Here is a 27,864-nt window from a genome sequence, read left to right as displayed (position 1 = left end):
ACTGGTACACTTGCCTAATATCGTGGAGCGCCCCCGCGAGCACGCAGAAGCTCCGCAACACGATATGGCATGGATTCGGTTAATATCTGAAGTACTGCTGGAGGGAACTGACACCATGAATCCTGTGGGGTAGTCCATAAATCCGTAAGAGTACGAGGAACTGGAGTTCTCTTCTGAACAGCACGTTGCAAGGCGTCCCAGATATGCTCAATAATGTTTATGCCTGGAGAGTCTATATCTATATCTACACCTACATTTATACTCCGCAAGCCACCCAACAGTGTGTGGCGGAGGGCACTTAACGTGCCACTATCATTACCTTCCTTTCCCGTTCCTGTCGAGTATGGTTCGCGGGAAGAACGACTGCCGGAAGGCCTCCGTGCGCGCTCGAATCTCTCTAATTTTACATTCGTGATCTCCTCGGGAGGTATAAGTAAGGCGAAGCAATATATTAGATACCTCATCCAGAAACGCACCCTCTCGAAACTTGGACAGCAAGCTACACCGCAATGCAGAGCGCCTCTCTTGCAGAGTCTGCCACTTGAGTTTGCTAAACATCTCCGTAACGCTATCACGCTTACCAAATACCCCTGCGACGAAACGCGCCGCTCTTCTTTGGATCTTCTCTATCTAGTCTGTCAACCCGACCTGGTACGGATCCCACACTGATTAGCAATACTCATGTATAGGTCGAATGAGTGTTTTGTAAGCCACCTCCTTTGTTGATAGACTACCATTTTCTAAGGACTTTCCCAATGAATCTCAACCTGGCATCCGCCTTACGAGCAATTAATTTTATATGATCATTCCACTTCAAATCGTTCCGTACGCATAATCCCAGATATTTTACAGAAGTAACTGCTACCAGTGTTTGTTCCGCTATCATATAACCATACAATAAAGGATCCTTCTTTCTATGTATTCGCAATACATTACATTCGTCTATGTTAAGGGTCAGTTGCCACTCCCTGCACCAAGCGGATATCCCCTGCAGATATTCCTGCATTTCGCTGCAATTTTCTAATGCTTCAACTTCTCTGTATACTACAGTATCATTCGCGAAAAGCCGCATGGAGTCTGGTGGCCAGCGGAAATTTTTAAACTCAGAAGAGTGTTTCTGGAACCACTCTGTAGCAATTCTGGACGTGTGGAGTGTCACACTGTCATGCTGGAATTGCCCAAGTCCGTCGGAATGCACAATGGACATTAATGGATGCAGATGATGAGACAGGTTGCTTACGTACGAGTCACGAATCAGAGTCGTACCTAGACGTATCAGGGGTCCATTTCACTCCAACTCCACATGCCCCACACCATTGCCGAGCCTCCACCAGCTCCAACAGTCCCCTGCTGACATGCAGGGTCCATGGATTCATGAGGTTGTCTCCATACCCGTACACGTCCATCCGCTCGATACGATTTGAAACGAGACTCGTCCGACCAGGCAACATGTTTCCAGTCATCAACAGTCCAGTGTCGGTGTTGACAGGCGCAGGCGAGGCGAAAGCTTTGTGTCGTGCATTTATCAAGCGTACACGAGTGGGCCTTCGGCTCCGAAAGCCCATATCGATGATGTTTCGTTGGATGGTTAGCACGCTGGCGCTTGTTGATGGTTCAGTATTGAAATCTGCTACAATTTGCGGAAGGATTGCACAATTCTCTTCAGTCGTCGTTGATCCCGTTCTTGCAGGATCTTTTTCCGGCCGCAGCGATGTCGGTGATTCGACGGTTTACCAGATTCATGATATTCGCGGTACGCTAGTGAAATGGTCGTACGGCAAAATCCTCACTTCAACGCTGAGTCAGAGATGCTGTGTGCCATCGCTCGTGCGCCGACGTTAACACCACGTTCGAAGTCACTTAAATCTGCCAATATATCAACAGTAACAGATCTAACAACTGTGCCAGACACTTATTGTATTAAATAGGCGTTGCCGACCGCATCACCGTATTCCGCTTCTTTACATATCTCTGTATTTAAATACGCATACCCATACCAGGTTTCTTTCCTTTTTTTTGCGCTTCAGTGTATATTGCCACTGAACTCCTTTTTAATGATGTGTGCAGTTCTGTCCCAGGTTCCGTAATTAGAACAGAGATTTGTTGCTGTCTCCTTCTGTTTTTCCGATATTCGTAAATTCCGAAAATGTCTCCATTGTTCACTAGCCGAAAAGGCGATAAGAGTGTCCGTACACTCCGACGGAACCACATCAGCTCGTTCAACCATTTGTGTGTGTATCGAAAACCGTCCAAATGGACTCCTGCTCAGCTACGGTGAAGGCGCTGTCATGTAAGATCGCAACTTTTGGATTCAGATGACGCGTTATTCTGTTGTCGAGGCGCCCGCCCGCCGTTATCTGCACCCGCAGCAACAACGTGAAAGCACAGCGGCATCTCCTGAATAAAGCTGTTTAGCCAGTCTCGGTGTGCGGACATCAGCAACCGTCGTGGCTACGTTATGTAACCGGTGATTATATAGGCGTGGTACAAATAACACTCGAACAAATAAGGGAAAGAAATTACCGTATTGAAGATTTAAAAGAACTGGTGTAATACAACAGTTGGTTCGTAACGGTGTTTATAATATGTACAGAATTGCTGAGAATTAATGTTCCTGCAGAATATTTCCTGTAACTTTCAATTCGACGATGTAAATGAAGCAAAATGATTTTGTGTCGTACATTATTAAAAATCATTATAGGATGCTTGCTTTAAGTCATATGCTGAAGGTTTCAGGTGTCAGGGAGGGCATCCGGCCACCCACTCTCAGTAACCTTGTCACAACCCATAAAACAACGCCGACCCCACCGAAAAAGGCAACGAAGAATAAGGTACATGCTTTGCGTGAATGATCTCAGCTAATATTCCGTTGCCGGCCTGGGTGACCAAGCGGTTCTAGGCGCTACAGTCTGGAACCGCGCGACCGCTACGGTCGCGGGTTCGAATCCTGCCTCGGGCATGGATGTGTGTGATGTCCTGAGGTTAGTTAGGTTCAAGTAGTTCTAAGTTCTAGGGGACTGATGACCTCAGAAGTTAAGTCCCATAGTGCTCAGAGCCATTTTTTAGTATTCCCTTGCAAAGTGTTTTATTTCATGGTGCAAGAGCTCGGGCGATAGAGACGTTTCACGTGTCCTTGTTGCTCAGTTAATACAAAGACTACAAGCAATTGCGATTTCGAGCTAGAAGAAAAGTCTACCGCTTAATATCCGAAGCGGACGGAAATACACAATTGGTCCAGGATGCACTTGTGCAGTGTGATATTGCAATGGTTTCTGCTTCATGGAATTCCATTAAGAATTACCTAACAGTACTTATGAGCAAATGCCACCCATTCTGACAAAATGCTTCTCGAATAACTTGGTTTTAAAAGAAAGAAATAAAATTGTCACTTAGCATGCAAGAAACCGAGTACGTGGAATACGAAACAGTCCAGCTATCGAAAGCGAGAGAAATCAGCGTAGCGCAAGTCGAGGAGAAAAATAGCAAGGGCACTTTGGCGAAACTCCGTCCCAGGCGTTGGTGGGCCCATCGGCACGGCCGCCCGCTGAGTCACGCTCCGCCAATACCAATAGCGTCACTGGATGCGGTATGCTGGGGCGTGGGGTGAGCAAATCGCTCTCCCGGCCGTCGTCAGTTATCGTGACCTGCAGACGCTACTACTCGGCCAAGTCGTTACTCAACTGGCATCACGAGGCTGAGGGCACCACGTACCAGTTCTCCCATCAAGGAAAAATCCCTGGCACTACCGGGAACACTGGGAATCGAACCCTGGTCCTCCGTATACCAGTCAGACGCCAGGTCACTCCGCTAGGGAAACAAAACGGTGTGCAGCGCTAATAAATAATGTAACATTGCTTCAGAACAGTTTGTCGAGTTCGAGTTCTATTCTCTCAACTAAGGTTCGATTCGTTGGCTCTTTCGCCGATAGCATTCTTCTTAAATGCAGCCAGTTTGAAAATTGTAACGTCATAAAATTCTAGAAAACGTAAACAGGCCAGTCATCAAGGAAAACAATAAATTAAAAACGATTCCCTCCCTCGAAAATCGTTGGCTCTGAAATTACAAATGATATCATACACTGAAGAGGCAAAGAAACTTGTACACCTGCCTAATATCGTGTAGGGCCCCCATGAGCACGCAGAAGTGCCGCAACACGACGTGGCATGGACCCGACTAATGTCTGAAGTAGTGCTGGAGGGAACTGACACCATGAATCCTGCAAGGCTGTCCGTAAATCCGTAAGAGTACAAGGGGGTGGCGATCTCTTCTGAATAGCACATTGCAAGCCGTTCCAGATATGCTCAATAATGTTCACGTCTGTGGAGTTTGGTGGCCAGCGGAAGTTTTTAAACTCAGTAGAGTGTTCCCGGAGCCACTCTGTAGCAATTCTGGACGTGTGGGGTGTCGCATTCTCCTGCTGGAATTGCCCAAGACCGTCGGAATGCACAATGGACATGAATGAATGCAGATGATCAGATCGGATGCTTACGTATGTGTCACCTGTCAGGGTCGTATCTAGATGTATCAGAGGTCCCATAAGACTCCAACTGCACGCGCCCCACACCATTACGGAGCCTTCACCATCTTGAACAGTCCCTGCTGACATGCAGGCTCCATGGATTCATGAGGTTATCTCCATACCCATACACATACACCCCTTTGATACGGCCTGAAACGAGACTCGTCCGACCAGACAACATGTTTCCAGTCATCAACAGACCAATATCCGTGTTGACGGTCGCAGACGATGCATAAAGCTTTGTGTCGTGCAGTCATCAAGGGTACACGAGTGAGCCTTCGGCTTCGAAAGTCCATATCGATTATGTTTCGTTGAATGGTTCGCACGCAGACACTTGTTGACGCCCGGCATTGAAATCTGGAGCAATTTGCGGAAGGGTTATTTTTCTGTCACGTGGAACGATTCTCTTCAGTCGTCGTTGGTCCTGTTTTTGCAGAATCTTTCTGCAGCCTCAGTGATGTCAGGAATTTGATGTTTTACTGGGTTTCTGATTTTCGCGGTACACTCGTGAAATGGTCGTACGGGAAAATCACCACTACATCGTTACCTAAGAGATGCTGCGTCCCATCGCTCGTGCGCCAACTATGACACCACTTTCAAACTCACTTAAATCTTGATAACCTGCCATTGTAGCAGCAGTAACAACTGCGCCAGACACTTGTTGCCTTGTATAGACATTGCCGACCACAGCACCCTTTTCTGCCTGGTTACATATCCCTATACCAGATTCTTTGGCTCTTCAGTGTATAAAAGATAGAAGCACATTGCGCATGTCACTGGTTAGGATAAGATTCATAATTTTGATACAGCTGCACTTTTGGTTGTTTGTAGCAACATGGCTACTATATCGCAAGAGAAATCATTTTATGTGTTGATATTGGCGTGAAGTTAGTCCATTATTCAAGTGCAACATGTATTCCGCGTCGATTCAGCAAGAAACTGCCTCTACTCAAGAAGATTTACAACTGTCATTTGAAATTCTTGGAAGTTGATTGCATGTGCAAAGAGAAGACCGCTGGTCGCCCACGCACCTCTGATGAAAATGTCGAGCGGGTTCGAGGTGCGTTCACACGGAGCTCTCGGAAGTCCACAAGATGGGCAGGCCAGCAACTTCAACTTACCAAAACAATGGTGTGGCGTTTTCTGAAGCGACGCCTGCATATGCAGCAATTGCACCGGTGACCAAAACAGAAGGTACGTATTTTGCATCTCAGTTCCCCAGGATATGGGAGAGGACACTTTTTTCTGAACGACATGTTTTCGAGCGAATCGACGTTACATCTACCAGGTAATGTGAACCGCCATAATGTAAGAATTTGAATGTCACAAAATCTTGGCGTCTTCGTCGAACATGAAAGACTCACTCACTGAAACTGGATGCGTTTTGTGCTGTTTCTCCTCACAATGTTTACGGACCTTTCTTTCTTGCGTAGAAAACAGTGACGGGACTGTAATACCTGGATATGTTCAAAATTGGTTGTTTCCTCAACTTCATAAAGATTCCAGTGATTTCATTTTTATGCACGACGGCGCCCGGCTCCACATTCAGCTTGAGGTGCGGCGTTATCTTAACACTACCATCTCACAACGGTGGGTTGGAAGAGGTGGACGACAAAGCCTTGTTCATTGCTTTTGGCCTCCCATATCACCTCACATTTTGGGATTTTTTTCTGTGGGAATAGGTAAAAGACAGAATCTTTGTCTCACCTGTGGCAGTTACTCTTCAAGAGCTGAGAAATCGAATTATTGAAGCTATCGCTTCAATAAACAGGGACCTGTTGATTCGTTTGTAGAATGAAATGGAATACCATTTCGAGCTTCTCGAGAAACGCTTGGAACTCATGTTGAGCGTGTGGTATAGCGTCTATGAAAACATAAAACATTGAACCCTCCTTTATCCACTGAAATACTCATCGTGTTTCTAACTTTTGTAATTTGTGTGTGATAAACAACTGAAATCTGTTCTTTCTTTTTAAGTCATCCTGTATTGTCATCAAAGACTTGAAAAGGAATGGCTAAGATAAATTTGGGACAGTAAAAAAAAATGCAAGAGGGCGCTCTACTTACACCGTAGACGAGGGCACTGCAAATAGATCAACAATACGAGGTTGTAATTAAAGCGTACAGGACTTCGGACTCCTTTAGTTTCATTTTGACATTTGAGTAGCGTTATGCGCCGTTTGCTGCAAACTGTGCGATGTGAGAGAGAACTTTTGATGAATATAAACCAGGTTTCTTGTTCTACAGAAACTTTAAAGCAGCCATGTAAGTGTAAGAATGTAGCGTTTATAGCGTGTGCAAGATGTCGAGAAAATTAATGCTTCCACTGTTTTATGATGAGTATAATTGCAGGATGGGTAAATTATCATATGCAGAATAACAGAAGGATCTAATTTTATACACGAACTTGTCATGTACGTCTTGCAGTCCTTTCCTGGAAATTTAATCGCGAGTCCTCATGGATCTAGTAACTACAATCTTCTCTTGGAAATTTATTTGCTATCCCAAATTTTCCTTTGCCTTTCGTTTTCATGCTCTTTATAAAAATATTAGGATATACGATCTATTGAACATTTCGATTTATTTATAGTGCATGCAATGTAAAAATTAAAATTAAAAAATTGTCCGCATAGGGACTCGAACAAACGACATTCGGATTATCGATTTGTATTCTTTCTGCTGCACCTACCGCTTCCTCGAAACCAGGCTAACATAAATGCCCTATGCCTCACCCGACCCGCGCCAAAAATGCTATTTTTTTATAAACTCTTGGCTATCTGGACAAGCCCTGCATAGACTAAAAATTTGGACGAACTCGGTGATGATGAGAAGCCGCAGTCCTCAGTTGTTAGTTGTCGCCAACGAACTACTTCGTCTGGGGAAAATCGAGGAATGATAGTGTTCCACACGTTATCCAAATGGTAACCTCTACCATAGTGCATAAAACATTACGACATTCGTATTTCCACGGATTCTTCAGTAATGGAATTCCAAAGTGGTGTTGCTGCGGCCAAAATTATTATCTTACTCCATTGGATGCCCAACACTACATTCAGCAACAGCAAACTTGGTTGATACATAAGGTGAGTGCAACGAGATGTTCGGCAGAACGTTTTTCCACGGTGAACGTCATCTGGCCTGCCTTAAAGTGAACAAAAATATGGAGACACCAAAAAGACAACACATTAGCACCCCTAATAAGGTGTAGGAAATGCCCCGGCATTCAAAACAGCATCCAGTCGTCTCAGAATGGTACGTACAGGTCCTGTACGATCTTCAAAAGAATCTTATAACATTTTTCCGGCAAAATAGAGAACAGTTCAGGTACGATGATGGAAGTGGATAGCGATTATGCAGCCATCTCTCCAAAGTACACCACAAAGAGTCAATAACACTGACATCTGGTGACTGGTGGCCAGCGGAGATGCTACAATTCATCCTTGTGCTAACAGAGCGGGCTCTGGACGATGTGAACTGTATGAACAGGGGCTCCATCTTCTTGAAATACAGTATCACCATGGGGGAACAAACATTGTATGATAGGTCACATAAACCTTGTCAGTAATACGACCTTGCAGCACAATCATGAGGCCCATGGAATACCAGGATATCGCCACGCGGGGTAGCCGCGAGGTCTTGGGCGCCTTGTCACGGGCCCGCTGCTGTGGCCGAACGGTTCTAGGCGCTTCAGTCCGGAACCACGCTGCTGCTACGGTCGCAGGTTCGAATCCTGACTCAGGCATGGCTGTTTGTGATGTCGTTAGGTTAGTTAGGTTTAAGTAGTTCTTAGTCTAGGGGATTCATGACCTCAGATGTTAAGTCCCATAGTGCTTAGAGCCAACTGAACCATTTTGAACCTTGTCACGGTCCCCGTGGCTTCCCCCGTCGGAGGTCTGAGTCCTCCCTCGGGCATGGGTGTGTGTATTGTACTTATCGTAAATTAGTTTAAGTTAGATTAAGTAGTGCGTAAGCTTAGGGAGCGATGACCTCAGCATTTTGGTCCCATTAGACCTTACGACAAATACCACTATATGGCTGCCCAAATCATCATCGAATTCCCGCCGTGTTTCACTCTTGGGACGTAAACTCGGCCGGAAGTTGGAAGCAATGTTCAACAAGAGTCATCCCATCGAATGCCTTTCTTCCATTGCTCCATAGTCCAGGTTTTTTGGCTTCGACACCACGTGTTTTCCAGTTACCGGCATTTACATCACTGAAGAGTGGTTTTAGAATTCCGACTCGGCGTACAGTTCCAGTGCTTATGGGGCTCCCTTCGTGTTTTCCTGGAGTTGACGGGATTCGCGAATGTGACATTTAGTTCTGTGGTTTTTGTCGATGTTGTCTTCTTATTTCTCGTCAGAATCCTCCTCAATAGCCGTCTGTCACGATCACTCAATACATATTTCCATCTGCATTGTGACTTAGCTCTCCCTGCATCCGTCATAAATCTTCGATATGGTGCCTCTTGAAACACAAAATATTTCGGCTCCTCGGTTACGGTAGTACCCACCACGCGACCACCAGCAATTTGCCGACGTTCGGGTTCACTTGGCTCCGACGTAATGCACTTACAACTACACATAACACCACGACTGATGCTTGCAACGTATTAAGAGCATTGCCCAGGTTCGTGTTCAAATAAAACGGTGTTACCTGCTAGCACCTTCGTTTATACTCAAGCGTACGTTTCTCGCGGTACTTCCATATCTTTTACCAGGCCCTATATACCACAACGGCGAGATATTTTGTAGATTCAAGCTTTCTGCAAGAACAAATCGCCCCTGGCTGGTCCCAAGAGGTCTGAAATTTCCGTCGCTAGGCGGAAAACCACTTTAAGCATAAATTTCGGGCTATCTTCAATGACGGTGGCAAAGGTAAGGATTTTGACAGTGTGTTCTCTTCTTTAACAACTTCCTGGTTTTTGCCTATACTGTCCGCAGCTCGTGGTCGTGCGGTAGCGTTCTCGCTTCCCGCGCCCGGGTTCGATTCCCGGCGGGGTCGGGGATTTTCTCTGACTCGTGATGACTGGGTGTTGTGTGATATCCTTAGGTTAGTTAGGTTTAAGTAGTTCTAAGTTCTAGGGGACCGATGACCATAGTCCCATAGTGCTCAGGGCCATTTTTGCCTATACTGACAGTGCCCTGTTAATCTGCTGATTACAAAATCACTCCGAATACTATCCTTAGTGAGCTGTTTAGGCAAACCATCTCAGTTCGAGACTTCGTAAGCTCCGTGTACAAGTATGTTAACACACTCGTACTTTGTGACAGGTGACCATAGCTATGACTGCAAAACAAATCTGTATGAGTGATAGACTTAGGATAAACTGGATGCCACAGAGAGCCATAATTCTTCACGTTAACTAAAACTTACGGGAAACATAGACAACCATCTTCTCTATTTCCACAGTGAACTGAATGCTCTTGTGAATTGAGGTTATGTGAAATCCCCATTAATTTATCGTCTCCATGCAGCCCTACGATGAATGTGTCGTCTAATTACATAAAAAATAAACTAAGTTCAAGGGCCGCTGATTTCAGCGTTCTCTCGAAAGTTGGCCGCTAGAGAAGAAGGAGCGCTACCCCTGGTGACACCGTCAGTCTGCTCAAAAAATTCTTGATTGAACGTAAAATAGGTTGAAAAATGAGCACACCGTAGCCCCTTCATGCTGCGTGCGCTTGGCGGCTAACGACACGGCTATAGTCAGAGCAGGCAGCTGGCAACTGTTTACTGACTGGCGGAGCCAAACGGCCTTATCGCGCTAAACATGTGTGCTGTTAGCAGTACGCTTCTGACTTCGTCTTTTTCTGGATCGAGCAAATCGCTGTGTTCCTACAGCGCCGTGTGAACCGGCTGTTACCGGTCGGTTGCGGCGGCAACTATCTTGGCAGTGACAGGCCGCCTTCTGCTGCCTGCCTTCCTGGCCGCGCTGTTTGCGCAGCGGCTCACTGCGCCTGGTGCGGCGTCAGCTCGTGACGTCAGCGTCCTGTTGTTCTCACCTGATGCAGGCCCTGTGTGTACACAGGTTGCGGCGGCGCCACTGCACAGTGAGTCGGCGAAAACTGTGCCTGTAAGCAATGTTGCACTTGCTTTCGGGGGGTGACAGTACCTAAATTCGAATAACAAGTACATTCTTTTTGTTGTACTGATTTTTCTTTGTTTCTAACTAGTTTTCAGGTTATTGGACATCTTCAGGAAACAACTGACTAGTGTCTGTAAGGGATACAAGCTCTTAGGTAACCAAACATTACAAGCAAAGATACAGTCCAGTTGCAAAGAATGTTGCGCACCGAACTTGTTTTTTAACATTGAGATTACACTTCATCATCATCATTTAAGACTGATTTTGCCTTTCAGTGTTCAGTCTGGATCATAGTCCCCCTTATAAAATTCCTCCATGATCCCCTATTCAGTGCTAACATTGGTGCCCCTTCTGATGTTAAGCCTATTACTTCAAAATCATTCTTAAACGAATTCAGGTACCTTCTCCTTGGTCTACCCCGACTCCTCGAACCCTCTACTGCTGAACCCATGAGTCTCTTGGGCAACCTTGCTTCTCCCATGCGTGTAACATGACTCCACCATCTAAGACTGTTCGCCCTGACTGCTACATCTATAGAGTTCATTCCCAGTTTTTCTTTGATTTCCTCATTGTGGACACCCTTCTGCCATTGTTCCCATCTACTAGTACCTGCAATCATCCTAGCTCCTTTCATATCCGTAACCTCAATCTTATTGATAAGGTAACCTGAATGCACCCAGCTTTCGCTCCCATACAGCAAAGTTGGTGGAAAGATTGAACGGTGCACAGATAACTTAGTCTTGGTACTGACTTCCTTCTTGCACAAGAGAGTAGATCGTAGGTGAGCGCTCACTGCATTAGCTTTGCTAACCCTCGCTTTCAGTTCTTTCGCTATGCTGCCATCCTGTGAGAATATGCATCCTAAGTACTTGAAACCGTCCACCTGTTCTAACTTTGTCCTCCTATTTGGCACTCAATCCGTTGATATCTCTTTCCCACTGACATTACTTTCGTTTTGGAGATGCTAATCTTCATACCATAGTCCTTACATTTCTGATATAGCTCTGGAATATTACTTTGCAAACTTTCAATCGAATCTGCCATCACATCTAAGTCATCCGCATATGCGAGACTGCTTATATTGTGTTCACATATCTTTATCTCATCCAGCCAGTCTGTTGTTTTCAACATATGATCCATAAATAATATGAACAACAGTGGAGACAGGTTGCAGCCTTATCTTACTCCTGAAACTACTCTGAACCATGAACTCAATTTACCGTCAACTCTAACTGCTGCCTGACTATCTATGTAAAGACCTTTAATTGCTTGCAAACGTTTGCCTCCTATTCCATAATCTCGTAGAACAGACAATAACTTCCTCCTAGGAAGTCGGTCATATGCCATTTCTAGATCTATAAAGCATAGATACAATTCCCTGTTCCACTCGTAACACTTCTCTGTTATTTGCCGTAAGCTAAAGATCTGGTCCTGACAACCTCTAAGAGACCTAAACCCACATTGATTTTCATCCAATTTGTCCTCAACTAATACTCGCACTTTCCTTTCAACAGTACCTGAGAAGATTTTACCCACAATTCTGATTAAAGAGATACCTCTGTAGTTGTTACAATCTTTTCTGTTTCCATGTTTAAAGATTGGTGTGATTACTGCTTTCGTCCAGTCTGATGAAACCTGTCCCGACTCTCACGCCATTTCATTTATCCTGTGTAGCCACTTAAGACCTGACATTCCACTGTATTTGATGAGTTCCGACTTAATTTCATCCACCCCAGCCGCTTTATTGCACTGCAATCTATTGACCATTTTCTCCACTTCCTCAAATGTGATCCTATTTCCATCATCATTCCTATCCCATTGTACATCGAAATCTGAAACATTACTGATCGTATTTTCACCTAAATTGAGCAACTCTTCAAAATATTCCCTCCATCTGCCCAAGGAATCACTTTACAAGATAAATAGCAAATGGTTCAAATGGCTCTGAGCACTATGCGACTCAACTTCTGAGGTCATTAGTCCCCTAGAACTTAGAACTAGCTAAACCTAACTAACCTAAGGACATCACAGACATCCATGCCCGAGGCAGGATTCGAACCTGCGACCGTAGCGGTCTCGCGGTTCCAGACTGCAGCGCCTAGAACCGCATGGCCAGATAAATAGCATTAAGCGCAATAAATGACTAAACAATACAATATTACAGTATTTAAGGTTGTACGGTTGTATTGCGAAGGTTTGTGAGGTCTTGACATTGGCTAAGAAACTGTCATACTGGGCACTCTTTATTTATGTTTGTAAATTACACTGTGCGCAGTGGACAATATTTAACACAATAATTAAAATACGCGATATTACAGTATCACAGGTTATATGGTTATAATGCCATAGTTTATGAGGTCGTGACATTGGCTGAGAACTGTCTGAGCCTAGTCTCTTACGCTGCTCAACAAACGTGTATTATATTGTAAATTACGGTTTACTACATGAAGGCTGAAATGGGGCTCCCATAGGATCTGCCCTCTACTTTAACTGATGGCGAATGTTGTTCGTGTATTAAGATTTTGTGTGGCGTCCAGAATTCTTCCCAAAATACTGTGTGTAAGATTTTACCGTGTCACAAAGTGGCTGGATCCTCATTATTGACATGTAGTCATCAAGCAGCAGTTACCTGTCCCTTCGTTAACCGTGCTTTTACAGCTATTTTGTTCAGGGTTTTATCTGGGTATTCTGCTGTGTCTCGCTGAAATTTTATGATGGGCTTTTGTGAAGGCGACCGACGTCAGTGCCTTTGCTAGCAGAACGAAATCGCGTGCAGAGCCCCTCCTGGGCTCCTGACCGTATCGGTTGAACCCTATACGTCTGAAAAACAGTGGCCTGGTCAGATGAGTCCCCATTTCAGTTGATAAGAGTTGACGGTAGGGTTCGAGTGTGCTGCTGACCCCACGAAATTGTGTGTCCAAGTTGTCAACAAGGCTCTATGCAAGCTAGTGTGGGCTGTGTTCACATGGAATATACTGGGTCCTCTGGTCCTGCTGAACCGATCATTGACTGCAAATGGTTTGTTCGGCTACTTGCAGAGTAATTGCAACCATTCATGGACTTCACTTCCCCAAACAACAATGCGCTATGTCACCGGGCCACAATTGTTCGCGATTGGTTTGAAGAACATTCTAGACATTTCGAGCGAATGGTTTGGCCGCCAATGGAACGTTTACGGGGCATAATTGAGAGGTCAGTTCGTGCACCGGCAACACTTTCGCAACTATAGTCGGCTGTGGAGGCAGCATGGCTGCCTATTTCTGCAGGAGACCTTCAGTGTCTTGTTGAGTCCATGTCACGTCGAGCTGCTGCACAGTGCTGGCCAAAGGAGGTATCCTATGGCTCTTGTCACCTCAGTGTAAAGTGGAGATGGAGGTAACAGTGTTGGATAAAAGAACCTGGCGTAGAACAGAGAGTGTCATGCTATGTATGACACAATAGTACAGTGTGTGTGTAACGGCCGGACTCTTACATATGGTAGCAATAAAGACAGATTTTCTTCAGATGTTGAAGTATCAGAAAAAATATTATCTTCGGATCTTCAAATTATCATAAAAAATGGACCAGTGTTGCTCAAAATAGATCATTGCAATAGTTTTTCTCAAACAAGCAATGTTTTAAAGTTACGCCTCCGGCATAAATTAGACCTAAAAGTGACAAATTCCTGAATTCAGGTGTATACCAAATGAACTGCAGTGGCTGATAGCAATTACATAGGTCAGACGGGATGGTCGTTTAAAACACGTTTTAATGAGCACACGTATTCCCAAAATGAAACAGATTTTGGTGCACACATTATCGAAAACAGACACTGTACAACAAACATAGAAACAAACATAAAAGAGCTACATACGTCAAGTAAAGGAATAGAATTCAATGTGATTAGAGAAAATCGAAACTTTTAGCAGCAAAAAGTGCTTTCCGGAAAAGATTTCGAATGAAATGATTGAAGAGTGCGAGTCTGTCCAGAAGGTGTGTATCGACATTTCTGAGAAACTGCACCTGTTATCTGATACTTTGATGTCCAGAGTTAAAATGTGATACAGTGATATGCAGAAACAAGAGTTATTCCGAGGTCTTCTGCCTCGTGTGGAAGGAAGACCGCGAAATGCTTCCGCATGGCCCCTCCCACTCCCATTCACGGTACAGCGTCGGCTGACGGCAACAACAACAACAACCATAACAACAACGTACGACGCACCGGCAGGGGGTGGCCCCAGATGGCTGCAATCAAGCTATCGGTGGCGCAACTTTCCCTCACTGCCCTTCTGTATTTTGCATTTTATTTGTTAAATTGTCGCCGGCCGAAGTGGCCGCGCGGTTCTGGCGCTGCAGTCTGGAACCGCGAGATCGCTACGGTCGCAGGTTCGAATCCTGCCGCGGGCATGGATGTGTGTGATATCCTTAGGTTAGTTAGGTTTAACTAGTTCTAAGTTCTAGGGGACTAATGACCTCAGCAGTTGAGTCCCATAGTGCTCAGAGCCATTTGAACCATTTGTTAAATTGTTTCGTAATTTACTGATGTGCAACGGTACAACATTCCTGTTCGTACCTTGCATTTTATTTCTTAAATTTTTGTGAAGTCTTAAGGCAGTATTACTACTCATGGCACACCTTGGTTGAGAGCACCGATGATGGCTGTTAATCAGTTGAAATCGATTAGCAAAAGTGAATAAACAAAACAAGATTTTGCGACTGGTTGCTGCATGTTTGGTAATTTTTTTAGCCATTTTCTGCTCATAAAACATTCCTAATTATTGTTCGTGCCATAAGCTTTACACAACGTTAAAATCTTCCTTCAAATGACAACATCCAAAGTAGTAATTGACAGAATCAGTATTAACGCCATCTCCTAACAGACATCATACACACACGTTAAAAGAAGTTTTGCATCAGCCCGTTTCCCAGAACTCCTGAAGCTAGGCGTTGACTGTGGGTATTGTGTCACAGGCACAGTGCCTTTGACTGTTCAGAGATGTCACTAAATCTGCCCAAATATGTAAACAACCCTGCATGAGCAGCGTCTATTAGACGGAGGGGCTCCGACAGCCCATCAGTTCCAGTCATTCCACCAGGAAGGAGGTATACAGCTCTTGTTGTCTGTAGTTCAACCATGCCTAGACGGTCAATACCGCAGTACGAACGCGTCCGTATTGTTACTTTGCACCAGGAAGGGCTCTCAACAAGGGAAGTGCCCAGGCGTCTCGGAGTCAACCAAAGTGATTTTGTTCGGACGTGGAGGAGATACAGAGAGACAGGAGCTGTCGATGACATGCCTCGCTCAGGCCACCCAAGGGCTACTACTGCAGTGGATGACCGCTACCTGGGGGTTATGGCTCGGAGGAACCCTGACAGCAATGCCACCGTGTTGCATAATGCTTTTCGAGCAGCCACAAGACGTCGTGTTACGACCCAAACTGTGCGCAGTAGGGTGCACGATGCGCAACTTCTCTCCCGACGTCCATCTTTGCAACCACGACACCATGCAGCGCGGTACAGCTGGGCCCAGCAACAAGCCGAATGACCGCTCAGGACTGGCATCACGTTCTCTTCACCGATGAGTGTCGCATATTACTTCAACCAGACAATCGTTGGAGACGTATTTGGAGGCAATCCGGTCAGGCTGAACGCCTTAGACACACTGTCCAGCGAGTGCAGCAAGGTGGAGGTTCCCTGCTGTTTTGGGGTGGCATTATGTGGGGCCGAAGTACGCCGCTGGTGGACATGGAAGGCGCAGTAACGGCTGTAAAATACGTGAATGACATCCCCCGACCGATAGTGCAACCATATCGGTAGCATATTGGCGAGGCATTCGTCTTCATGGACGACAATTCGCACCCACATCGTGCACATCTTGCCAATGACTTCCTTCAGCATAACGACATCGTTCGACTAGAGTGGACAGCATGTTCTCCAGATATCAACTCTATCGAACATGCCTGGGATAGACTGAAAAGGGCTGTTTATGAACGACGTGGCCCACCAACCTGTTGAGGAGTCGGGCGATCTGGACCAACAGTGCCTTGATGAACTTGTGGATAGTATTCCACGACGAATACAGTCAAGCATCAATGCAAAAGGACGTGGTACTGGGTATTAGAGATACCGGTGTGTACAGAAATCTGGACCACCACTTGTGAAGGTATCGCTGTATAGTGGTACAAGAAGCAGTGTGTGGTTTTGATGAGCAATAAAAAGGGCGGGAATGATGTTTATGTTGATCTCTATTCCAATTTTCTGTACAGGTTCCGGAACTCCCGGAACCGAGGTGATGCAACTTTGTATGTTGCGCAACTTTGTTTTAATATCATAAATACTATTTTGTAATTGTGCATACAGTGGCGTCCTTTAGAAGACGCACGTTTGTTTTTATCTGAAATACAAGCATCATGAAACACAAAGCGGTACTTCACTCTACAACATCTGACATTTTACACTAACGATGCTTTATGTTAATTTCTTCGTCATTTACTGCTCTTTTTTATACTATACATAATAGACGTAGGTAGGACTTTTTATGGGCGATAGTTTTTATGTTTTAAATCTGAAGATGAATGCTAGCACAATGAACACGGAACGCATCATTTTATAAACTGGCGATCTAGACAAATAAAAATTATACTGAATACTTGAAAGTTAGTAAAGCGTTACAGCATTCGCTTAATATACAAATTTTAGCAAGCTAGCGTGTGACAGTTAAACATTTACCACATTGTAAACCCAGGGTATAACTGAGATCGCAAGTAGTAGAGTAAAAGTTCGATCCAGGCTGCAATAAAAGACTCTAGTGCATATTGAATAAAGGAATAGAGAATGGTTGGTGCGGGCCACCAAAAAGCATGAGCACAAGGCAGTACCAATGATTTAAGATTATACTGAACTTCTGATTATCGCGGATTAATCTGCTGAAACCGATCATGTGGAATTAAAATTTTTGTACAACGCTGTGAATAAAATAAAAAAATATTCTTTTATTCATAAATATCTTTATCGTATTTCATAGACAAATTGCAGTTAACGGGTCATGAATAGATACAGAAGGCAATAGATACGAAGGCAACACGTCAAGTCGTGATCAAACACTCACCGCGGCCATGGCTCATGCAAAATCGCATACCAGGTGCTTTGCATTGATGCCTGCGAACAGTATTACGTTGTATATAGTAGCCATGAAATACATATATACATTGCCTCAATGTAACTTCACAACCCTGAAAGGACTAAGCTGAAAATATACTAATACAAATATATTAATAATGTGATATGAGATGTATCAGTATTCTGTTGTTCTGTGTAAAATACTTTCTATAACTGTAATCATAATAAAAACGTTTGGTCAGGGACTTCAGAAAAAGAGAACAAACGGAAACGAACTCTTTATATCTTTTGCTGTAAAACAAATAATATGGCGTTTCATTTCTCCTCACCATTTAGTGATGGTTTTTTATTTTTTAATTCTTTTTATGGCTGTTGCAGAGCAAGCACACATGCTTATAAGAGCCGTATCTGTAGATAAAACAGGAATTTAATTATAGCATCAGACTTTATCATATACCATGATAATAACCGTAACTTTATCTGAGTATTTGAATCTTTCTTTCCAGAGGCCGTAAACAAAGGACTGGTGAGGAATTGTTCGAGGTTAGAACGACAGAACACATTATGTGCTCCCTCGTTACCTCTTCAACATTCCTGAAGCATATTTTTTTTACGTAAGAATCATATTAGGTTGGTCGGAATCTCCCTCTAACAATAACATCGGGTGTCTCTTCAGTAGCTTGATATTAATAGGCGGTAACCTGATAATCACGTGAAAACGTAATTTGCGACTTTTGACAGTAATCATTAACGTCATTTATCTATTTATTTTATTTTATTTTATTTTTTTTTTGCTCAGGTGTGCCGTCTTTGAAAGTTTCACTCGTTCGTCATGGATCTGCATAATAATGAGTATTTTTATTTGCTGTGACGTACCGAGTAAAGGTTTCATAGTAGTGATATCCCAGGCCTTTCTCTAGTACTTAAATTCCAGAGGGAAACGTTTCAGTAATCGCTTTATAAAGTTTTTTTATGAATATTTATTCTTAAGAGTAACATTATGCGCCACGTCGAAGTTTCAATAAAAAAATCCGTTGTTTTAACCACACCGCAGGCATAACTCCAGCAATGGATAACATAGAATTAAAAAACACAGCATAATTCCCTATTAAAAGTTGAAAAAGTTAGCGTGGGGTTCAATATGCAGTGTAGCTGTGACAAAAACTCCTTACAAGACAATGGAAAAACGATGCTGGCGTCGTGCGTGACACGCGCTGAATTACAGCTGTTGCGTGATCAAACACGTTACGCAACATTCTCAATTCTTGCTGCATCTCTTTCAGCTTGCTTCCTTACGAAGTTATCTCAAAACGAAAGCATACACTCGTGTAAAACGAACTTGCCTTTACAATCCTCAAAGAGACGAAAATTCACCTAAACGTTACACATCATTAGCGTTACACAACACCATTGAGCTGTCCTCACAGTGAACGAGTTCTCAACGCAAAGCATGCCAAACGTGGTTTCTATCATGGTAAATATATACTCAGAGACCAACTGGTACGTCACATGGAACATGCTCCTCATCATAATTTGCAGACACAGCGCTCTCCAGCTACATCTGTTGGCTACATTGGCGTGCACATCATGCAGTCTCTTTTTAGTAAATGGACACGCATAAAATTGGTAGGTTTGCTCGTTAAAACGCACAATTACTTCCTTGTCCGTGTTCTGACTACAGTACACATAAATAAAAACTTTAGTATCCATGAACTTGAAGCAAAAAAAAAAAAGTTATACGTCCAGTCAGTAAGGGCGCCAGCTTTTAAAACTTCTATTAAAAACAGTGTAATAAAAATTTACGATAATGTTCCACATAAGATAAAAATTAATTCATCATTCATTATCACTTTACAGGACAATCATAAGGGCATTCTTATTAGATCACCGCTATATTTATTTACTTAAAGGTGCTTTATACAGTAGGTGAAGTTTTGGAACATATGAAATACAAGAGTGTGAAACAAATTGCAAAATATCCCACTGAAACGACAAAACAAAGCGTAAAATCTTCTACTGCGAGCAGTGCAGACTCTCTTGCAGATAGTGTCAAAAATCTTTTGTTTACTACATATAACTTAAATTTTCTGTATTTCGAGTGAACGCTCACGTTTGTGTGTGTGTGTGTGTGTGTGTGTGCGTGTGTGTGTGTGTGTGCGTGTGTGTGTTTTCATACACAATGTTTATGAAGGGATGATGTATGCCACAATCTTGAACGATTTTTCATGAACATATAAGTAAATTCTGAATTTCGAGCGAATCAGGCTGGAATATAAACAGCTATCTTACAATTCATTTTTCCGTGCTCCATGGCACGTTCAGACAATCTAACAAACACACTTCTGAATGGATACACATTACGGAAGATATTTCTATTAAACTGATAAGAAGGAAAGTTCCATAATCTTTTAGAGAAAATGCATATAAACAAAAAATGAACGCAAAACGCATTAAATGAACCTGCTACCCATAACAACTCAGTCCGCCCACTACACTAGAATTAACAGCCGTCAATTTTAGCGTACTAGTGCGTCTTCGACCTTACTTACCTTTATTGCTTCATCAGCCTTTATTTCAATAACTAACGGTTAATTATAAAAATCTCAGCAAAAACAAGTTCTCGAGAGAGTCTCAATGTGCGGTGCTTTGAAACAGCATTTATTCATAAAACGTAAACTGTAATATAAAAATCACCAAATATTGCTTCAACTGCAAACGACATAAGACAATATATCTCCCCCCAAATTCAGGTTGTGATGTAAATTAGATCTTGCATCTCACTGATCACATTGCTCTCCACGAAGCAAAAATCTAATGTGATGAAAACAAGAGACTTGGTGGCAGAATTGATTTCATTGCTTTATTTATTCGTGACTCTCTAAGCCGTGTGGCTTAGCTTCCTTCGAATTCCCGGGTTCGGCCTGTGCTTTGTTTGTTCGCTTCTGAGATGTTCTCGTTCTGGTGGAGGCGCTCACCTCGCGGCGCCATCTCGGTTTCAGCGACGGTGGCCGCGAGAGGGTGCGATGGGCAATACGGCGGATGGAACGATCGATGCACGGCAGCTGGGTGGTGGAGAAGCTCCGGCCGACGGAAGTGGCAGCAGGAGCCAGGGGGCGACCGCTTGAAAAGACAGAAGACAGCCTCATCGTTTTTCGGAACCAGAGGGCCACAGGTGTTTGGGTCCGGTTGAAGGGGATCGCTGCCTGCCCTGGTCATTTTTCCGCTACTTAGTGATCTTCTGTAACTTCCATTATCTGATGGAGTGGCTGTAGTGCTGTGATCCCAGACACGAATTTTGATCCTAGTTACAAACTCTGACTTATGGTGTGGCTGTTTGCTTACGTGAACTCCTAAAAGAAAGAGGCGGTTGTGTTTTATACAGTTGATCCGAAGGCTCACCCAATTTTGAATACTTCCTGATGATGGGTGTGAATCATTAGCTCCACCAGTGAGCTGTGCATGTTGTTGCTTCAACCGAGTTTACCTAAGTTGAGCGGACGTTTGCTTTAACCTTTGCAACTGTCGGCCTCTTCTTGAGTTGTTCTGGGTCTTCGCGACATCTGTCTGGTGTTCTGGTTCGATACGGCGGCGTGGAGTTGCGGGCCTTGGTTCCTGACTGTCACCTTTTGAGCCCCTGTTAGCTCGACCTTTCAATATTGACTGTGGTCTTACAAAGGCACTGTGTTATTTCGCACCGGATTTGTGTTTCTATCTTGTATGTGTTTATTGAAACTACTTCCCGACTAGCGGTGCGAAACCGGCCGTTAACACACTCCTTAGTGTGTGCTAGTTTTGCCGGCTTGAGTTCCAGGTCTTGTGGAAGACAGCGCAGGTCTGAGGGGTGGAAGGATGACCGGACCTCAGACAAGAGAGGGACTGCGGTTCGGCTGATGCTTCACCGAATCAAGTTTATGTAAAGCAACTATATGTAATTGAAACCTTAACTTGACGGTGTACCTTGGGTGGGGGCTGTCATATGTTTTTTTCTCTTTTTCTCATATGATTGATACTTTAAGAGCTTTCCCGTTGTTTCGTAACTAAAACAAATTGCAACTTTACTATTTTAAAGCAATCGTACATAATCCGGGATGAAGTTTGGTTTGTGGGGCGCTCAACGGCGCGGTCATCAACGTCCGTACAAAGTCCCAATTTTTACGCAGTCCAATTTTTACGTAGTTCAATCTAGCCATTGTCACAAATAATGATGATGATAACACAAACACCCACTCCCCAGGCAGAGAAAATCGCCAACCCGGCCGGTAAGCGAACCCGGGACCCCGTGAGCCAGAGGCAGCGACGCTAGCTACTGGGCCACGAGCTGCGCACAAAGTATACACTGCGTAGCTTGCCTTGAAAGTATATGTCAACGGTGGCTCTTAAATGGTTGTTTTCCTTAAATGGTTAAAACCATTTTAAAAAAAAAATTGTTTTGTTTTTAACTGACATAAAAGTGTAAATTTTGAGGTTAACATTTCTCTCAAGAATATGGTATTTGTGAACCTTCCTTAAGCGCTTGAATTGGGCTGTGGATTGTGCTACATGTTTTTATTATAATTATATTTCTTAAAACACTAGGAATTTTTTCAATTAAAAAATCTTGGGTCTTTTTTAAAAAAAAGCCTATAAACTAAAGGGTGAAAGATGTGTTCCCTGAACCTTGCCCAGCTGTTCCTCGTTTCCTTGGCCCTTTTTCTAAAACTTTTATTACGTTTTGTTTGGCTACCTCACTCGTGTTTTGCTCAATACAAAGGATCCTCAGACTGACCTACATTAATTTCGAATGCATTGGATAAGCTTGATTGTAACTTCCAACAGGAAAGATCACGAATTTAAACTTTTTTAAAATTTACCAGTATATTGTTGGTAAGTGGGTCTTGGGTGCCACGATTTGCATCGGTAAAAATGGGCTGTGCTCGCCATATGTGATGAAATAAATCGAATCAAATATGTGTTCAAGTCATATGCTAAAAGCCTAATACCCGATAGCCAATGGTTGTATAAAATAAAGTAAAATATGGGAAAATGTTTAGCGGATGGCTTTACAATGGCTATGGTCCATATGGGTAGGAAAATGGAGGTGTAAATTAACTATCTTGCAGATCTGTGTAGCGTAGGTCAGTGGATACAAGGCAGTATAAGGATAGTCCGTCACGTTGTGAGTACGCTGGAGGCAGCTTTCTTCGTTCTACGGTCTATATTGAGAGTCGCGCCACCTCGTGCCCGGAGCAAATGTCCGTTCCCACGTTAGGTGGCGTTGGTATACTTTTGGTTAAGTTGCAAAGTTTTACGGTTGTTGTTTTGAAGCTTTTTTTAGAGATCGTTGCGTTTTGTATGTCGGCAACATTATAGGAAACTTATGCTGTTTTACCGTAACAGCGACTTCAGTAAAATTATGTTAAAACTCTAGTGTATTAGGATATATTTAGTGAAGTTGCATAGTTCTATGCACAATGTAATGTATCTAATTCTGCCCTTCATCCTTGAAAACGTTCTGGAGCGAGAAGTTTCACGTACTGACGCAGTTTCTTGCCTTGGTTCGTTTTGATGTCTCGTCTGAAGACAGCACTAATATTTTCGTAGCACTTCGTGAAGCCATTACAAATCATTCAAATATAAAGAGACGTGATCGTCATAAGGTAGTAGCGCTTCTAAGAAGGCTATGTCGTGATATTTGGATAAGTTTGTAAATACCAACTCCTTCTTATAGTTTCTATCTACAGCATTTGGAGATGGTACGTTGAAATGTTTGATACCATTCGCACCAAGAACTGAAAGACACAGTCACCCCGTTTATATGGGGCTACCAAAACCCGATTTCGTAAACCGATTTCCCAATACCGCTCCTATGTCGTCATGTAAACAGTTCAAAATCGATTCTGGAAATCCAATTCTAGTTGCCAGTTTTCTAATTCCACAATCGATTTTCGCTCCCATGTGAATGCAGCCGGTTTTGAAACATTCTTGGGTTGTCAAGTCACGTCTTGTTCCAGAATATTAGGTTAATATGGACTTATTGTGCAGTGAAGGAGAAGCAGAAATATTAGAGAGAGCACGAAGCTGTCTACCGGTAATTTTTAAGTGAAGAGAAATAACGATTGTGTCGAATGAATCAGAAACTGGATCAGCTGTTTTCCAAACGCCATGTTTAACTGGGCTAGCAAATCCGCTTCAGATCTTAAGATGTAAACACGACAGCGGAAAACGGTTTGCGAATTTCGATTTTCGTCTTTCGGAAGACGTGTCGTATATAAACTTAGTGAGTCATTAGCTTGAGACACTGTCAGTAACGATACTTTTGCTTCCGATACTATCGAGCTATCGATATAGTTTGTTGATATCGAATCTGTACTGGAGCGTCGCTACACGCAGAAAGCGACTCGAGGACGGGCACCGGGAAGCGGCTTTCACCCGAGACGCCGCCCCACGGACTGCAGGCCGACATCTGGCCGCTTACGCACGAGAGGTGCGTGCGGAGGAGCTACGCACCTCTCCGCCCCCTATCTGTACGGCAGTCACACCGCGTGCGCTTTCCATCAAAGCGTGCGCTGAGTGACTAAATTTAAACGCCAACTGGCTGGGCGTTGCTCCAGATTTCGTCTCGACGTCTTCCTCGTTCATCGACCGAGAGTTTCTTGTCGCTGTAAGCCTTTCCGAGGTCACCCAGTTCCTCCCAGTAGCCATTCGTAACAGATTTAAGACAGTATCTATTTGTTTTAACGCTGTGTATAAATTACTCGATTACTACAAACCAGTCTTTCTCCTTGCGTAGAGATTTTTTGTTTTTTTTTTTGTTTTTTTTGTACAGTGATGGAGTTTTCATAATCATAAATCATGTTGTACAAAACGTACAGTTTCTATACAGAGTGATTATTTTTAACATTTAAAAGCCCCGAAGTGACGTAGATGACGCTAGGATAAGTAAATTAGTGCACGACACAAAAGACCGAAAATGTCGGAAAACACCCTAAAAGTAGATGACAAATGTTGAACTCGTACTTCACCACGCATGCAGCGATTTAGCTTGTCTGTCTGTCGCACCTGATCATCCCAACCCAAGTCAAGTATTCCCTTTATCTCATCAAAGACAGATCCGACCAGTTTCATCTTTAGATGTAGTTTTTCTTAACTGAGAAACAGTGTTTAGTGCAGCAAATGTCATAATGTAAATGAACTTTACCTCAACCACTTACCTAACAGGGCCGCACGGGGCAGTCGTGCTGTCTAAGGATCCGAGAATACCACCAGTGAAATAATAGTAAAATATTGATAGTGGTGAGCTTATTTGATTGCGGTAACTAAGATGAAATGTAATTCACAAAGTTGAGAACCATCCAAAAGTATCATTTAACATTAGTGAACTCTGTTGCTTGGTAGAACAACTAATTAAAGAATTATGACTAATAGTAAAAGAGTAGAAGCATAATTTAAACGATTGTTGATAAAATATTACTTTAGAATAATAAATTTCATGTTTTTTTGTGTGCATTGCAGACATTGCTCACATGTACAAATCACGCAACAGTGTAACGCAAAATTAGGCTACTTATTCTTCGCTAAATGAAAAATTACGAACTATCCAGAAATAACTTACTATAACAGAAAACAATTATTTGCGAACTTTTGCATTTCTAAAATCAGTAACAGTTAGCATTACATCGAGTGACGCAAAATTATTCATTGAGCGAACTGATTTGCAGACAATTCACTTTAACGTATATGTGTTCAGTAAAAATATGTTGCTCACTTTCCGATTAACTTTAAGTCATAGTATCAACTTTGATTTTACATCTGAGCTCGCGTTAGTACTTTTGGTTCCGTTGTTGCTTGATTACAATTCAGTGATTAGTTCGCAATTACAGTCTATAAACAACAGTCATACAGTAATTTTTCGCTCATACAGTTAGCTGTCCACTGTTTCTAAGTAATTTACAGTCTAATATTACAACCGATTCAGTTTATTTACTCAAAATTTCACTAACTATTTCTTTGCTTTACCCTTTTTGTCAAAATTTATTTCGATCGTTATCGTGCAAAAACGTTCGCGCGATAATGATTCGATTACATTAACTGTGTCTATATGCCATTTACAAACAGCAGGGAATACTAGTAGCACGTGTCATTTAAAAATCTTAATTAACCGGAAGTGTAGGTCCGTTATAAGCGATGTAGAGTCACATGGCCGTCTGCTAACGTTCTACACCACCTCCAGCGCTCCAGAGCGACGAGAGCACTCTGTTAAGGGGGTGGATAACATTCTGTCTGGTGAGCTTCTTTTGTTTTCAGGTAGCAAATTATTTATTTAATAAGTGCTAAAATTTGTTTTAAGCAGTAGTATGCACCACAGAATTCTTGTGTAGATACAGAAATTCAGCATCCAGTATCATCTACATAAGAAGAAGCAGGCTGTTATAGTAGGGCTTTCTTAATGGGTGGGGGGATCAATCGTTTATGCCAAAAAAGGAACAGAGTTTAAAGTGAAATGTGCCCTTACCACAGTGATGACTAGACTTTGAAATAACAGGCTGTAGATCATAGACTTCACCAGGATGATTCACGCTGACGTTGGCGAGGCTAAGTCAATTATTACATGCAGCCCTCAGAAAGAAAGAGAACTTATACCATCATCGTCATCGTCATCATCATCATCATCACCTCCTTCCAGGGATTAGATGTTGTAGTCACCTGTTCAAGTCTCTATCACCCACCTCTTACGAGGTCTATCAAGTCCTCTCTTTCCAGTCGGCCGACAATTGATTTTTTTTTTTTTTTTTGGCACTCTATCTTCCGTTATTCTATTAACATTATTCTTCCATTTTATTCTGTTGTCTTCTACCTTGTCATTCACTGAAAAGATTTTTAAATCTGATTTTATCGTTTCATTCCTTACGGTATATGAGATTTTTCTTCTATTGTTACTGTCCATGATTCTTTAACTTTATAGAATTTGACATGTGTTTTCTTTCTCGTTTTTCTTCCCAAAGTTCCTCCTATTGTTCCGTAGACAGCATGATATTTAGTAACCTTCTCAATATCTTCGTCACAGTTAAAACTAGTATCACATCCTAGGTAACTGAAGTCGAATACTGGTTCTAAAACTTTTTCATTTATTGTTACTGAGCTGGTGCGCTGCTGGCGCCAGTCTCCGTCGATTCTCATCACGATCGTCTGAGTCGATTTTCGATGCCTGCTTGGCTTCGTATCTTTGGCGGGTGGCGATTTAAGCGCGGCGCACGCGCTCTCTCGGTTTGACTTGGGGTATGAGCTGTGTCAGCGAGAGTGACGCAGGGTGTTGGCCGGCCTTTCTAGCCGAGCGGTTCTAGGCGCTTCAATCTGGAACCGAGCGACCGCTTCGGTCGCAGGTTCGAATCCTGCCTCGGGCATGGATGTGTGTGATGTCCTTAGGTTAGATAAGTTTAAGTAGTTCTATGTTTTAGGAGACTGATGACCTCAGATGTTAAGTCCCATAGTGCTCAGATCCATTTGAACCATTTTTTTGAAGCAGGGTGTTGGGCCTATGGGCAGTATGTCGAGCGGGCGACTCGGTTCGACTAAGGAGCGTGGGCCGCTGCTGCGGCGTGTTTAGACGTTCTAATGCAGATCCGCAAACCTCGGTGGTTGAGATTTCTGAGATATTTGAGCGACAGATTTCCTTGATATTTTTTGCATGTGAGCCAAGGGGAATGAACTGGAACCGTCGAACTGTTCAGCGGTGTATTCTGTGCATGTCACTGTGCACTGAAAACTATCTTGACTGTTTGTGTGACCTGTGATCTGGTTGCCTGATATGTTCATAGTACTTGAGGGAGTTATAGTTACGCACAACAAATACATATGAAGCCACGTTTAATGAATAGCTAGAGGTCGTACCAGCTAGTGCGTATGTTCGATCCTGGCGGTCAAAAGCGGGCCGAATTATTTTCAAAAAAAAAAAAAAAAAAAAAAAAAAAAAAAAAAAAAAAAAAAAAAAAGTTCAAATGTGCGTGAAATGTTATGGGACTTAACTGCTAAGGTCATCAGTCCCTAAACTTACACACTACTTAACCTAAACTATCCTAAGGACAAACACACACACACCCATGCCCGAGGGAGGATTCGAAACTACCCCAGGACCAGCCGCGCAGTCCATGACTGGAGCGCCTGAGACCGCTCGGCTAATCCCGCGCGG

This window comes from Schistocerca serialis, chromosome 7, assembly GCF_023864345.2.
Source record: "Schistocerca serialis cubense isolate TAMUIC-IGC-003099 chromosome 7, iqSchSeri2.2, whole genome shotgun sequence".
NCBI classification, from domain to species: domain Eukaryota; kingdom Metazoa; phylum Arthropoda; class Insecta; order Orthoptera; family Acrididae; genus Schistocerca; species Schistocerca serialis.
Note: the sequence above shows the minus strand (reverse complement) of the source record.